Source organism: Adiantum capillus-veneris, chromosome 12 (assembly GCF_014529385.1).
Source record: "Adiantum capillus-veneris isolate H3 chromosome 12, ASM1452938v2, whole genome shotgun sequence".
Classification (NCBI taxonomy): domain Eukaryota; kingdom Viridiplantae; phylum Streptophyta; class Polypodiopsida; order Polypodiales; family Pteridaceae; genus Adiantum; species Adiantum capillus-veneris.
In genome coordinates, this window is record NC_140942.1 from 152,229,681 (window position 1) to 152,242,052 (window position 12,372).

At 41.6% G+C, this 12,372-nt stretch overlaps 1 long non-coding RNA gene across 1 annotated transcript; it reads left to right on the plus strand.

The window, feature by feature from the left end:
* Positions 1-7,203: 7,203 nt before the first annotated feature.
* Positions 7,204-8,627, plus strand: LOC147446692 (uncharacterized). The gene is made up of 2 exons (XR_015189902.1): positions 7,204-7,639; positions 8,211-8,627. It is a non-coding gene; the product is annotated as an uncharacterized LOC147446692 (long non-coding RNA).
* The last annotated feature ends 3,745 nt before the right edge of the window (positions 8,628-12,372 follow it).

Here is a 12,372-nt window from a genome sequence, read left to right on the forward strand (position 1 = left end):
TGATAATGCCTTGCAAAAATCAGCCCCCTCTCTCTCTTGGGCGAGCCCTCTTGCTAAATGCTCTTCCTGAAGCCTCATTGGCCCTCCCCAAGTCAAGCCAATTACAATTAAGCAACATAAGTGATAGCCTTCTGACATGTGTCCCCCTTTCCCCTTTTGTGAGATCTTTAGGTAATTCAATAATTAAACTAAACTCTCATTGGACCCCCTTGCCTCCTCGCCAATAGGAATCAGGCAAGCCATGGGGATCCTGAATGCTCATTGGACCCCTTGGGAGACTGCCCAATAGTCTTCTAGGAGACTTAATTCTCATTGGTTTCTTTTATTAAATGTTTTTAAATTAATTAAACTAGATTTACTCTAGATTAATTTTCATTGGTCCACTTCAAGGGTCATCCAATAGAAATTGGGCACACCTTGTGGGCATCTGGCCTAGGGAGCTGATATGTGTCCCTCATTCCCTTTGTGTAAAGGGAGCCTCTGTGTGTGTGTGTGTGGCTTTCTCTCTCATCCCCTACCTTTAGGGCTCGCCCCCTCCCATGTAGGGATGTGCAAAAACTTTTAGGGCACACACAAAGCATCCAATTTTCCCTAGGGTTGACCTTTGGACACAACCTTTGAATTTTGGAACCTTAGCATTTTGGAAGTCTTAATGGGCTGGACCTTAGGGTCTTTTTTGCCCATTGTTGCACATGGTTCTTTTGCAGATGGCCCCCCCTTTGGATCCCTATTTTCCCTCCTTTGGATCCCTACTGTGGCCGGTCTGCTAGCTTAACCAATATTCTAGCTTTTTCTCCCCTGGCCTTCCCCACATTAAATGATCAGTTTAATATGAGAAAATCATTTAGGAGAATTAGATATTGATTATTATGACACATGCTACGCCTCCTTGTCCTCTACGTTCTTTGCATTTTTGGCCCACATCAAAGAATGCACATCATATTTGTCAAATCCAAGAATTCATTGCGCATCATGCTCCCATGTTTTGACAAGAAGTATCACATCGGAGTCATTGGTAAGCTCATCAATGCCAATTCCCGCATTCCATGGATAGCCGTTACAATTCCAAAAGCTTATTCACAAGCGTGAGTTGGTCTCATAGATCATGTATCCCTATTTGTTGGGTGGACTTGCATCCTTCTCAAGTGACTTTTCTTCTTGAGATGACACCTTGACCTTCTTGGTTCTTTTCTCATATGCTTTGTGACGTACATTTTGTTGCATAAGAGTGCGATCCTCATATACATTACAACCCGTTCCTTTGAGGTGGATCCAACTATTGTCAAGGATGATCTTTCTCTTTACCTCATCAGCCATGGTACATACAATAGGTCTTTCTCCTGAGAGAGGGACTCCTTGTTTTTCAACTCGATGTGAACCATAAGCCATGATTCCAAACATGCCAAAGTATATAGCAAAAAATTCTTCAATAGCAACCGCAAGAGATTGGGGTGTTTCCATGCTTTCTTCCTTGATTCCACTAATGACGATGTTCTTTGAGTGTTTTTGCCGTTCTTGTAATTCTTGAGTATCCACATTCTCTACATTCTTTGCTTGGACAACGGCTTGCATGATAGGAGACGTAGAAACCACATTATCCTTACATATATCAGCCCATGATTTGGATGCATTTCTCATCTCACATACATCATGTCGTATAATATCTATCGTTTTCTCTTTCAATACATGATCACTCTCAACTTTGCTCAAGCGCTCTTTCAATACATTCATGTCCACAAGAGAGCGCTTACATTCTTGAACTTCATTCTCAAGATGCACCAAGCGTGTTGTTTGCATTTCAAGAACCTTCTTGAGATTCTCCACAACAAGAACTCTTAAAGTTCCATTCTCCATTGCAAGTGTGTGCAACTCTTCACCTTGCTTGTTGACGGTTTCTTGTAATGCAATCAAGTAATCCATGATCATTGCTTCCATTTTTGTAGACGATGTGGTTGAATGAACAAGCAAATTCCTTGGAGATTTTGCATCATTCTCCATGGCGAGTGTGGATTTTCCACCCTTGCGAGTTTTGTTCGACATTGCCTTCAAGTCGGCAACAAAAACGCAAAGTTTTGACAGTTTTTTCAATTCTAAGATGTTGTTACAACAAAGCCTTCCATTGCTAAAAAAAATTATATCTTTATATCAATGAATAGAGGGCTTCGTGCTCTTTGATTGAGGCTATATATCACCTAGATCGGAGTTCAAATGAAGAAGTTATGATCAAAAGAGTGAACTGTTGTCTACTAGGTCAAAAAACGGTAGAGAGAGAGAGAGAGAGAGAGAGAGAGAGAGAGAGAGAGAGAGAGAGATAGATAGATAGATAGATTTTATTATCATCCTCAGAGGTCAAATATGACCTATGGGACCAAAGTTACATGTGATGTAGTATGTGTATGGCTGATGAGTGACTCTCGATGCTCTAAAATTGTAGTGATGAGAGTCGCAATGGAGAGCCCACACTTTGGCTGGGAGAGGAAAGTGTGTAGGTCTAAGTTATGGCTGAAAATGTGAGAGAAGCAAGTTCGGATGTGATCAAAAGCTGAGCACTCTAGTAGTGTGTGGTACTCAGACTCTCGAACTTGCAATGAGCATAATGTGCACAATCGATTTGACTCTTCTCCATTGCCCCAACGCCCTATCTCGCATCGAAGGAAATGGGAGCTAAGCCGAATTGCTGCGATAGTGCGTATCGCGGACAAGGGAATAGGCTCAAGCATGTAAGTGTGAGTACGGTTTCCTCTCTCAGCGAAGAACATGGTTTTGTAGTTGGGGGCAATATAGGTGGCGTAATGTATGAAGCGTGACCCACCGGATTTCTCCCAAGCCGTAATACATTGGCGTTGTAGAAAAGCTTCATTCACTTGAGAGTCAATTGAAGCATCATGTAGCAAGTGTAATGCATCCCATCTCCCAAACCACTTCTTTATGTCTTGCATCCATCCCGTGCTCAAGATCTTGCTTTTATGCGTCTTTTGAACTTTTTTGCTTGCTTCCCATGCAATTGTAGGAAGTCGATGTGAGGGGTTTTGACGCATCTTTATCATGTACTCCACAACCCTTTCCATGCCCATAACCTCAATTGGAAGATATCCCGACTCAAGAAGTAGGAGCATATATGGTGTTTGTGTCTTAACTTGGAGAAAGTTTGTAAGAAAACGCTTTTGGACATTCTCAAACTCTTTCCAAGTAGACTTTGAGATGCTCCCGCCCCACACTTCAACTCCATAAAGAAGAACCGGTGTCACCAATGCATCAAAAAGATACTTCTTGAGAACCCAACACTTGATGTTTCCCGCATTACACATGTTCTCAAATGCATAATATGCTCTCTTTCCCGCTTCCAAACGACGCATAGCACATTCATGCCACTTGTGATTGGATGGAACCTCAAGGCCAAGGTACTTAAATCTCTCAACAACTTCAAGTGTCTCGTTGTTGTACACAATCGAGGGCTTCTCCTTATGGTTGGTTTTCACAAGCATAACCTTTGTTTTGGATTCATTTACAATCAGCCCACTATGCAAGCAAAAGTTCTCAAGGACAACCATAAGCTTTTGTGCATCTTCTAAAGTGTGTGCTAGAAGCACTACATCATCCGCATACAACAAAAACATGATTACCGCATTGCAAATAGTGACCTCTTCAATGCCTTCTTCTTGCATAAAGTCAAGTACCATTTTTTCCAATTGATCGATGCATAGACCAAAGAGAGTTGGTGACAATGGACATCCTTGTTTAACCCCAATAGTGCTTACAAAAATTTCTAAAATTTCTCTTCCCATGCGCAATTGACAAATCACCTTCTCATAGATTCGAGAAACCCTAAGCATAAACTCACTTGGCACTTGGAGTTCTTCCATCTTTCTCCACAAATTGTTACGTGGAATCATATCAAAGGCTTTCTTAAAGTCCACAAAACAACAATACAATCACTTGCCTTTCAACCGACTTTCCTCCATGAGAACACGAAGAGTGACAAGATGATCAATGGTGCTATGGCATCGACGAAAACCCGCTTGTCCCTTTGCACGCTTGCCATTCTCTTCAGCCCAATCACCATTCTCGATCTACTAAAAGCCTATGTAACGGAAGTAGATCAAAGATCCCAATGGGAGAAGTACTTACCCTTAGTGGAGTATGCTTACAATAACACTGTACATACTTCCACGGGAAAAGCACCTGTCGAGGTAATTGAGGGAAGATCAAAAAGTCCCTTGTTACTTAAGGTACATGCGAAGATCTTCGCTGCAGATGAGTATAGCCGAGACCTACAAGAATCTTTCCAAAAGATTAAGGATGCTATCTCTATCTCACAGCAAAGGCAAAAGACTGCTGCTGACAAGCATAGAAGAGCCCAAGCCTTTAAAGAAAACGATTGGGTCTTGTTAAAGTTTCCCAAGGCTCGATTAAGGCACACAACGGGCAAGAATCCTACGGGTCACCAAAAGTACTATGCTAAACTAGCAAAAAGGTACTATGGTCCCTTTCAGATTCTTAGACCAATCAATAAGATGGCCTATCAACTCAAGTTGCCCAATCATTGGCTCATACACAATGCTTTTCATGTCAGCCTATTAAAGCCTTACAAAGGAGAGCCACCTCAAGAACCAACTATTGAAGACCCACCGGAGATCGAGGACCAAGAAGAGGTGCTGCAGCCCAAGTCCATTCTCCGACATGAAGACAAGGTACTAAGAGGCGGTAAGACTATCCGACGATATCTTATTAAGTTTAAGAATTATCCTTTTGAAGATGCTAGATGGATGCAAGGCATACAATTAAAGGATAACCTAAACCTTGTCAATGCTTACAATGCTTCCCAAGAGTAAGCAAATGTACAAAATGTTAAAAATGAACAAAATTTTTGTCTTATAAGACTCTCTTTTTCTTTATTTGTGCACAAAAATGAAGTAGTATGCATGCTTAGATCAAGTTTGCAGAGACGACGTCTCCCAAACACCAAGTAGAGCTTGTCACTCTACTATGGAAGACTGATAGGACTAATGTGCAGACATGCTTGCGGCAGCCTCAGGCTCTCAAGCGCCAAATGGACTAGTCATCCATTGTGGAATGATGTCGTAGGGTAACATAGGGATCCTCTACCCACTAAGAAAAGGACTCATGAACGTGCTTTATCTTCTCTACACCATAGTCGAGGACGACTATGATTTCAAGAGAGAGGTAATGTCATAATAATCAATATCTAATTCTCCTAAATGATTTTCTCATATTAAACTGATCATTTAATGTGGGGAAGGCCAGGGGAGAAAAAGCTAGAATATTGGTTAAGCTAGCAGACCGGCCACAGTAGGGATCCAAAGGAGGGAAAATAGGGATCCAAAGGGGGGGCCATCTGCAAAAGAGCCATGTGCAACAATGGGCTAAAAAGACCGTAAGGTTCAGCCCATTAAGACTTCCAAAATGCTAAGGTTCCAAAATTCAAAGGTTGTGTCCAAAGGTCAACCCTAGGGAAAATTGGATGCTTTGTGTGTGCCCTAAAAGTCTTTGCATATCCCTACATGGGAGGGGGCGAGCCCTAAAGGTAGGGGATGAGAGAGAAATCCACACACACACACACAGGCTCCCTTTACACAAAGGGAATGAGGGACACATGTCAGCTCCCTAGGCCAGATGCCCACAAGGTGTGCCCAATTTCTATTGGATGACCCTTGAAGTGGACCAATGAGAATTAAGCTAGAGTAAATTTAGTTTAATTAATTTAAAAACATTTAATAAAAGAAACCAATGAGAATTAAGTCTCCTAGAAGACTATTGGGCAGTCTCCCAAGGGGTCCAATGAGCATTCAGGAGCCCCATGGCTTGCCTGATTCCTATTGGCGAGGAGGCAAGGGGGTCCAATGAGAGTTTAGTTTAATTATTTAATTACCTAAAGCTCTCACAAAAGGGGAAAGGGGGACACATGTCAGAAGGCTATCACTTATGCTGCTTAATTGTAATTGGCTTGACTTGGGGAGGGCCAATGAGGCTTCAGCAAGAGCAATTAGCAAGAGGGCTCGCCCAAGAGAGAGAGGGGGCTGATTTTTGCAAGGCATTATCACACACACACTCACACAAGCTCATGTGTGAAGAAAGAGAAGACTATCTCTTCCCAAGCTTTAATGGAGAACTCATCACCTACTCCAAGCTTGTGAGATAGAAGCCTACATCAACACTCTCTTGGCATGTGGATGCAAATCCAACCAAGAGCCAAGCTTCAATGCATGCTCATCTCCTCTACCAAGCTAATTACTAAGCTAAGCTATGCTACATATGAGTGATTATGTGAGGAGATGTACATCTTTCTCGTAAGATACTCCTTCTCCTCTCAATCTACTCTCATACCCTGCTAGCTCTCACCATCTTCGAAGGTGTGTGAGGTCTTGGGTCTGAGAACGGGGATAATTCAAGTTGTGTTTGTTAAGTGTTTTGCTTAGTGCATGAAGTTTCCATCTTCATTGCACTAGCTAGTCTTGAAGGAACACAAAGAATTGTATTGTACAATGTCTCTCTTGATGGGAGAAACCATAATACAAAGCCTTTTGGAGGGGGGACCGGCTCCATGAAAATCCGGTCCTCAACTGTTGTCAATAGCTTAATTTCTCTCTCTTTTGAAAGTATTGTCGATGCTATCTAACTAGATGTTATGCTTTTTGTTGCTCTCTCCACCCAAGCACTCTTGTAGTTCTCATTAGGAATCTATTCTAATGAAATGCCCACTATGTTCATGCTAATTTCCGCTACACATAAGTTATTAGGCCATTAAATGTTACAGCTCACGCGCGAGCAAAGCCATCATCGCCTACGTACTATACAACATAGCCCTCTCTCTCTCTCTCTCTCTCTCTCTCTCTCTCTCTCTCTCTAAGAGTGGCCAGTGACAAACCTGCAAACAAAGCTCCGAGCTGCTTCGAGGGGGCTACGAACTGCTTGTGGAGAAAATCGAAGTGCCTCTGAGAGCAATCGAGCAATGCAGACTGCTTTTTTTATTTTACTTACGCAAGCTGCTTTTTTATTTTATTCGCTTGGTAGCTTTTCACGCACAGTTTTTATTAATTTAGAGCTTTTCATTGCATCGATGTTGTTTTTTAAATGTAAATCTATTGCCACGTGGTGGCTTCTAAATAAAGCACTTTTGCGTTTCAGCCAAGTTCTGCTTATTACACGCCTTCTCTCTCTCTCTCTCTCTCTCTCTCTCTCTCTCTACTTCTAGGTCTTGCAGTGCACGTTTCTCTCTCTCTACTTATTGGTCTTGCAACCGCCGATCTTTTCTATGTCTGCTTCCTTGATGGGTTGCCCCACCACGAGTTGAGGGAACATGTAATGTTGGATCCCTCCATGAAGCTTTATCTCATGTTCTCCAAGCCTGGTACACAACAGCCTACGCCTCCAAGTGTTAGGCTCTTTGAGTGTACCTAAGGCTGGACGGGGACCGGATAGGGAGCAAAACCAACACATGCGGACGTGGTTCAACAGCTTGAAAGCTATTCGTACTTGGCTACGAGCTCTTTGATGGCCTCAACAGATGCAATCGAACTTCTTGGGAATAGGCTGACCCAACGCATACGGTTTCTTTTAAGCAAGTGCAAGGAGGTAGGGGAGCTCGCTTTGGAGAGCGTGGTCAGGCCAATGACAGAAGGTGATATCCTCACTGCGACTTACAAATCTTTTATTTTCTTTATGAATAGCCATAAGAGCAGGAAGACTCTTAGCGGCAGCCCTTTCCCAAGAGCTGAAGGGAGAACTTTTAGTTGAGGAGGAGGAGGAGGATCTTGATGTTGAGGAGGCAGAGGAGGATGTAGTTGATGTTGCACTCGAGGATGAGTCCCTTCTCACAATAGAAGACTTTGTAGATGCTTTTAGCAACTTGGCAGAGGTATTAGACATGCGGAATTTGATGGAGATGGTGGGAAGGCTATTCTCCCTCTTTCCCCTTGATCAAGAGGAGTCAGCACAGGTGATCTTTGCTCAGACTATTTTTCTTCTAGTAGAGACCGACTTGCTTGGAAGTGAGGAAGCTCTGATGAATCCTAGGAGCCTATGTCAGCAAATGTATTTTTTTTATAATTTAACTTTTAAGGTTGATAGAGATCAAGGAGCTCACGTGCTCATGTCGATGTTCTCCTTCGGTTACAAAACCACGGAGGAGTTCAAAACAAAGGAAATTTTGCTGAAGATTGACGTTAAACTGTCAAAGGCTTTCATTGCAGCTGGCAAGGGGTCAGGGGTCACCTCAAGGACAGAAGTACAAGCGCCTCCCTCTCCAACTTGAGTTTGGTCACCTGGTCCACTTCTCACTCTCCTATATTGAAGGTGGCGTTGCAGCTTTGATGGAGGAGCTTAAGAAGAGGAGTCTTGGAAAAAAGGCTAAACGCAAAAGGCAAAAACAGAAGTAGCCTAGTTGGAGTGTGATTGGCAATTGCAGATGTATGGATAGCGTAATAATGCATATTGTATGCCTTGATATTTTGGTATGGGTTGTATTATTTTAAGTGCTGTAGTCTGAAGATGGTCTCTTGCTTTTCATGTCGTCATTTGATGTTTCCGTGCGGGGGTTGTATTATTTTTAGTGCTACAATTTACTGTAGCCTCGCTATAGTTCTCAAAAGATAGTCTGTGGCTTCTGATGTGGTCATTTGCTTTGATGTTATTTCAGAATGGTGCATTATTTTTAGTGCTATGGTTTATTGTAGCATCTTTCATAGTTGTCAAAAGATAGTCCCTTTCTTTTCATGTGTTTATTTTGCATAGTGGCAATGAAGGAACTACTTTGATAATGGACTACCGGTGGATGTTGTCAATGCCTATAGACCATATTGTCTTTGTTATGCTATGGCTATGATGTGTATAGCTAATGAAAGCCTGTGTGAAGTGATTTTCTCTTTCAAGAAAATACTTGTCAGCACTCATGAAATATTGAATTCGGTATGGAAATCCGGCTTGTGTTCCTGATATTGTTCCAGGTGTATGTGATCGTGTTTCATACTTGGTGGGGATCTGATTGGCAATCTCAAGCCTTATACACACCTTGATGTTTCGGTATGGGTTGCATTATTTCAGTGCTGTGGTTTACTCAACAAGTCCATCCTTCCATTTGAATTTATTTCAAAAATCTCCAACAAAGGTCCCACTTTGGCTGTGAAATTAGGACGTAGCTACCATCTTGCTACTAGCATACTACTAAGTCCACATGTTCATGTTATACCTTGTAGCTAAATGAAAGTGGACACAAGTGTTGCTACAACAACAAGCATGTCTTAAAGAGTCCCAAGGATGTCAAACCCATTATGGTCCACATTATGGTTATTTGATACGTTCATTACACCAACACTTACCTATATGGAGATATGGGGACCTAGTCTTCACCATAATAGGAGAACCTTTCCAACTTAGATGCGTGGTTAGAAACTTCTTGTGAGGAGGTTAAAATGGTCCTCATGATACTTGGGCCCTCAGATGGTCTATCATTATCCTTGCGAGGGATGAGGGTGACTTGGGTATCATTGATCTAGACACTACAAGAGGTCATTTAAATTTCGGTGCTAAATTACCAGCGCCAATGGCGGGGTGTCGGTATATGTGTAGGTAAGCATGGAGGGAGATGCAGTTTTTAAAAATTTTCATTTTTAAATTTTCGATCGTTGTTTTGATGCATCTATCGATGCCTGTTTCGTTGCATATTTTGACGCTTGTTCTGTCGCTTGTACCGATGCTTGTATCGTCAGATTCTGCAAAAAACAAACCCGTGGGCTTTTCCTGCGCATTTCTCTTCTTCCTGTGCCTTTTCTCTTACTCTCTTCCTCCTCACCTCTTATTGATCTGGTGCAAAACAAGTTGTTGGAGGTGCTAATCTTGATCGTGGACTACTCCATAGCACTAAGGTGAGATTGTTTTCAAGTTTACTCATAGGTTTAGGGTTTAGGGTTTAACATGGTGTGTATGTGTGCGTTTTTTACAGTTTAACATGGTGTATATGTGTACGGTTTTTGCAAGTTCAAGGACGTTTATAACACTTTTTCTTGCTCAAATAGGCCGCACGTGAGTGCTTGAACTTTTTAATGCACATTAAGTTTATTTAAATTAATTTGTATATTGATAAAAGAAAATTTCATGGTTTAAACTTTCAATGCTTAAAGAAATTATGGTGTGTTGTGAAATTTTGTTTTAAATTAGGAAAAAATTTCGTTTTAGTTTATGAAAAAATCTTGTTTTGAAGAAATTTCGTTTTTAATTATATCATTTTTGAAATTATGCGATTGATGAGGTTTAGATTTTACATTTCGGTTATGTTTAGTTTAGGTTATATGTTAAGTTATGGTATATATAGGTTATATGTTAAGTTATACGTTAAGTCATGTTAGGTTGTGTTCTAAGTTAGGTTTAAATGAAAGGTTAAATTAAGTTATAAGTTAGGTTATAGGTTATAAGATAGGTCAGCTAGATTATATGTCAGGTTTAGGCAACAAGTTAGGTTACAAGTTAGGTTAGGTTAGGTTATAGGTTGTATGTAAAAAGTTAGGGTAGGTTATATGTTAAGTTAACTCGTGTTTAGATTATAGACGGACGTGTGTTCGGACAATTAAAATTTATGTACTTTTAAACATCCAAACACGACCATCTACCAATGTCTAAACCATAACCCTCTAACCTTATTAGCAGACTGAAATGGCCACGCGCTACAATACTAATTGGATTTGGAGCGACCAAATCAAAAGTTGCCAAACCCAAGCGGATTTACATAGCCTACCCTAACACTCTAAATATAGTAATGTATTAGCGGACAAAACAAAAATCACTAATCTAAAGCTGATAACCCTTAGCAGCTATTCCTAAGCAGACTAAATGGCCTAACGATACCCTAATATGTTTTAGACCGCTTTATCTTGGCGGCTTTACATAGTGTGTCTTAATGCATCGTTTGAACACGGTGTGCCATCTATTAGTGGCCAAACCAGAATCCATAGAATCCTAAGTGGTTAGCCCTAAGCAGATTGAAATGGAAAAACGCTAAACTAATCCAATTTGGAGCGGTCAAACGTAGGCAACTTTACATAGCGCACCCTAACACTCTAAAATACGGCCATCTATTAGTGGCTAAACAAACATTCGTCCTAAGATGTTAACCCTAGGTGGCTAGCCCTAAGCAGATTGAAATGGCTAATTGCTAACTTAATCCAATTTGGAGTAGCCTAACCTAAGCGGCTTTACACACCATACCATAAGTTCTAACTGTCCGAACACAACATCCATCTATTAGAGGCAACAAATAGTTGAAAAAACGCAATCAGACGAATGAAGATATAGTCTTCTTCACTTGTTGCTCTTCTGCACGACTCAGAACCCATGGACCTTTTGGTATAGCAAACTTTCCATTGGGTTTAAGTCGAGGCCACATCTCTGGCATTCGACCCACAGCTTGCAGGTCATCTCTCTGGGCCTTGCTCTCCCTTTTTCCAGTGATGATTTTCCATATGATCTCCCCCACATTCTTGAAGACGTGCATTGGGTCGAGCAAATGATTAATCAGTAGGTCACTTCAGTACGGAAGTTCATGGTAAATAGAAAGTTTTTTCATTCCAGGTGGCATCCAATCTCCCCTTTCCAGCCACATGTTTTTCCAATCGCTCGCTTTCAGTGGATGCATGTCATGTTTGCATATGTTTGGTCCACGTAGCTCATGTCCTTCAGGAAAAAATCTACCATGCTCTTCGTAAATTGTCTTGCTCAAATGCTCAGAGTGGCGGAAGCCAAGTCGAGGACCACATTTCGGACATGCATGATTGCCCGAGTAACTCAAGCCTGAAACATCACAAAATTAAAATATAAAAGCGTTGGCATACCAGGAATCACATGTGTGACAGGGTTTTAAAGGCACTTCCCTGAGCACTCACCGAAGCCTGGCCAATTGTGCATAGTTTACATGAGAATGCCTTGCACATATACATTCCATCGTCCGATTGGTTGGGACATATCAACCACATCCATTCCTGTCCACAAGATTTGGAGCTCTTCTATAAATGGTGCCATATAGATGTCCATGTTCTTTGCTTTGTACTTTCCTGGAACGATCAATGACAACAACAGATGGCCCTTCTTGATAGCGAGCCATGGTTGAAGATTATAATTAACCAGACAAATAGGCCACGTGCTCCGTGACGAACTCCGTAATCCGAATGGGTTTACTCCGTCCATTGCCAGACCAAAGCAGATACATCGAGGCTCGTTCTTAAATTTAGGCCAACTTTCCTCTATGTGCTTCCATGCACGAGAGTCAGCAGGTACCCGCATCACATCATCTTGTCGATCTAGTATTTGAGTGCCATGTCATCAAAGCGGCTATGGACTTGCATCTGAATATGTTCTTTATTCTTG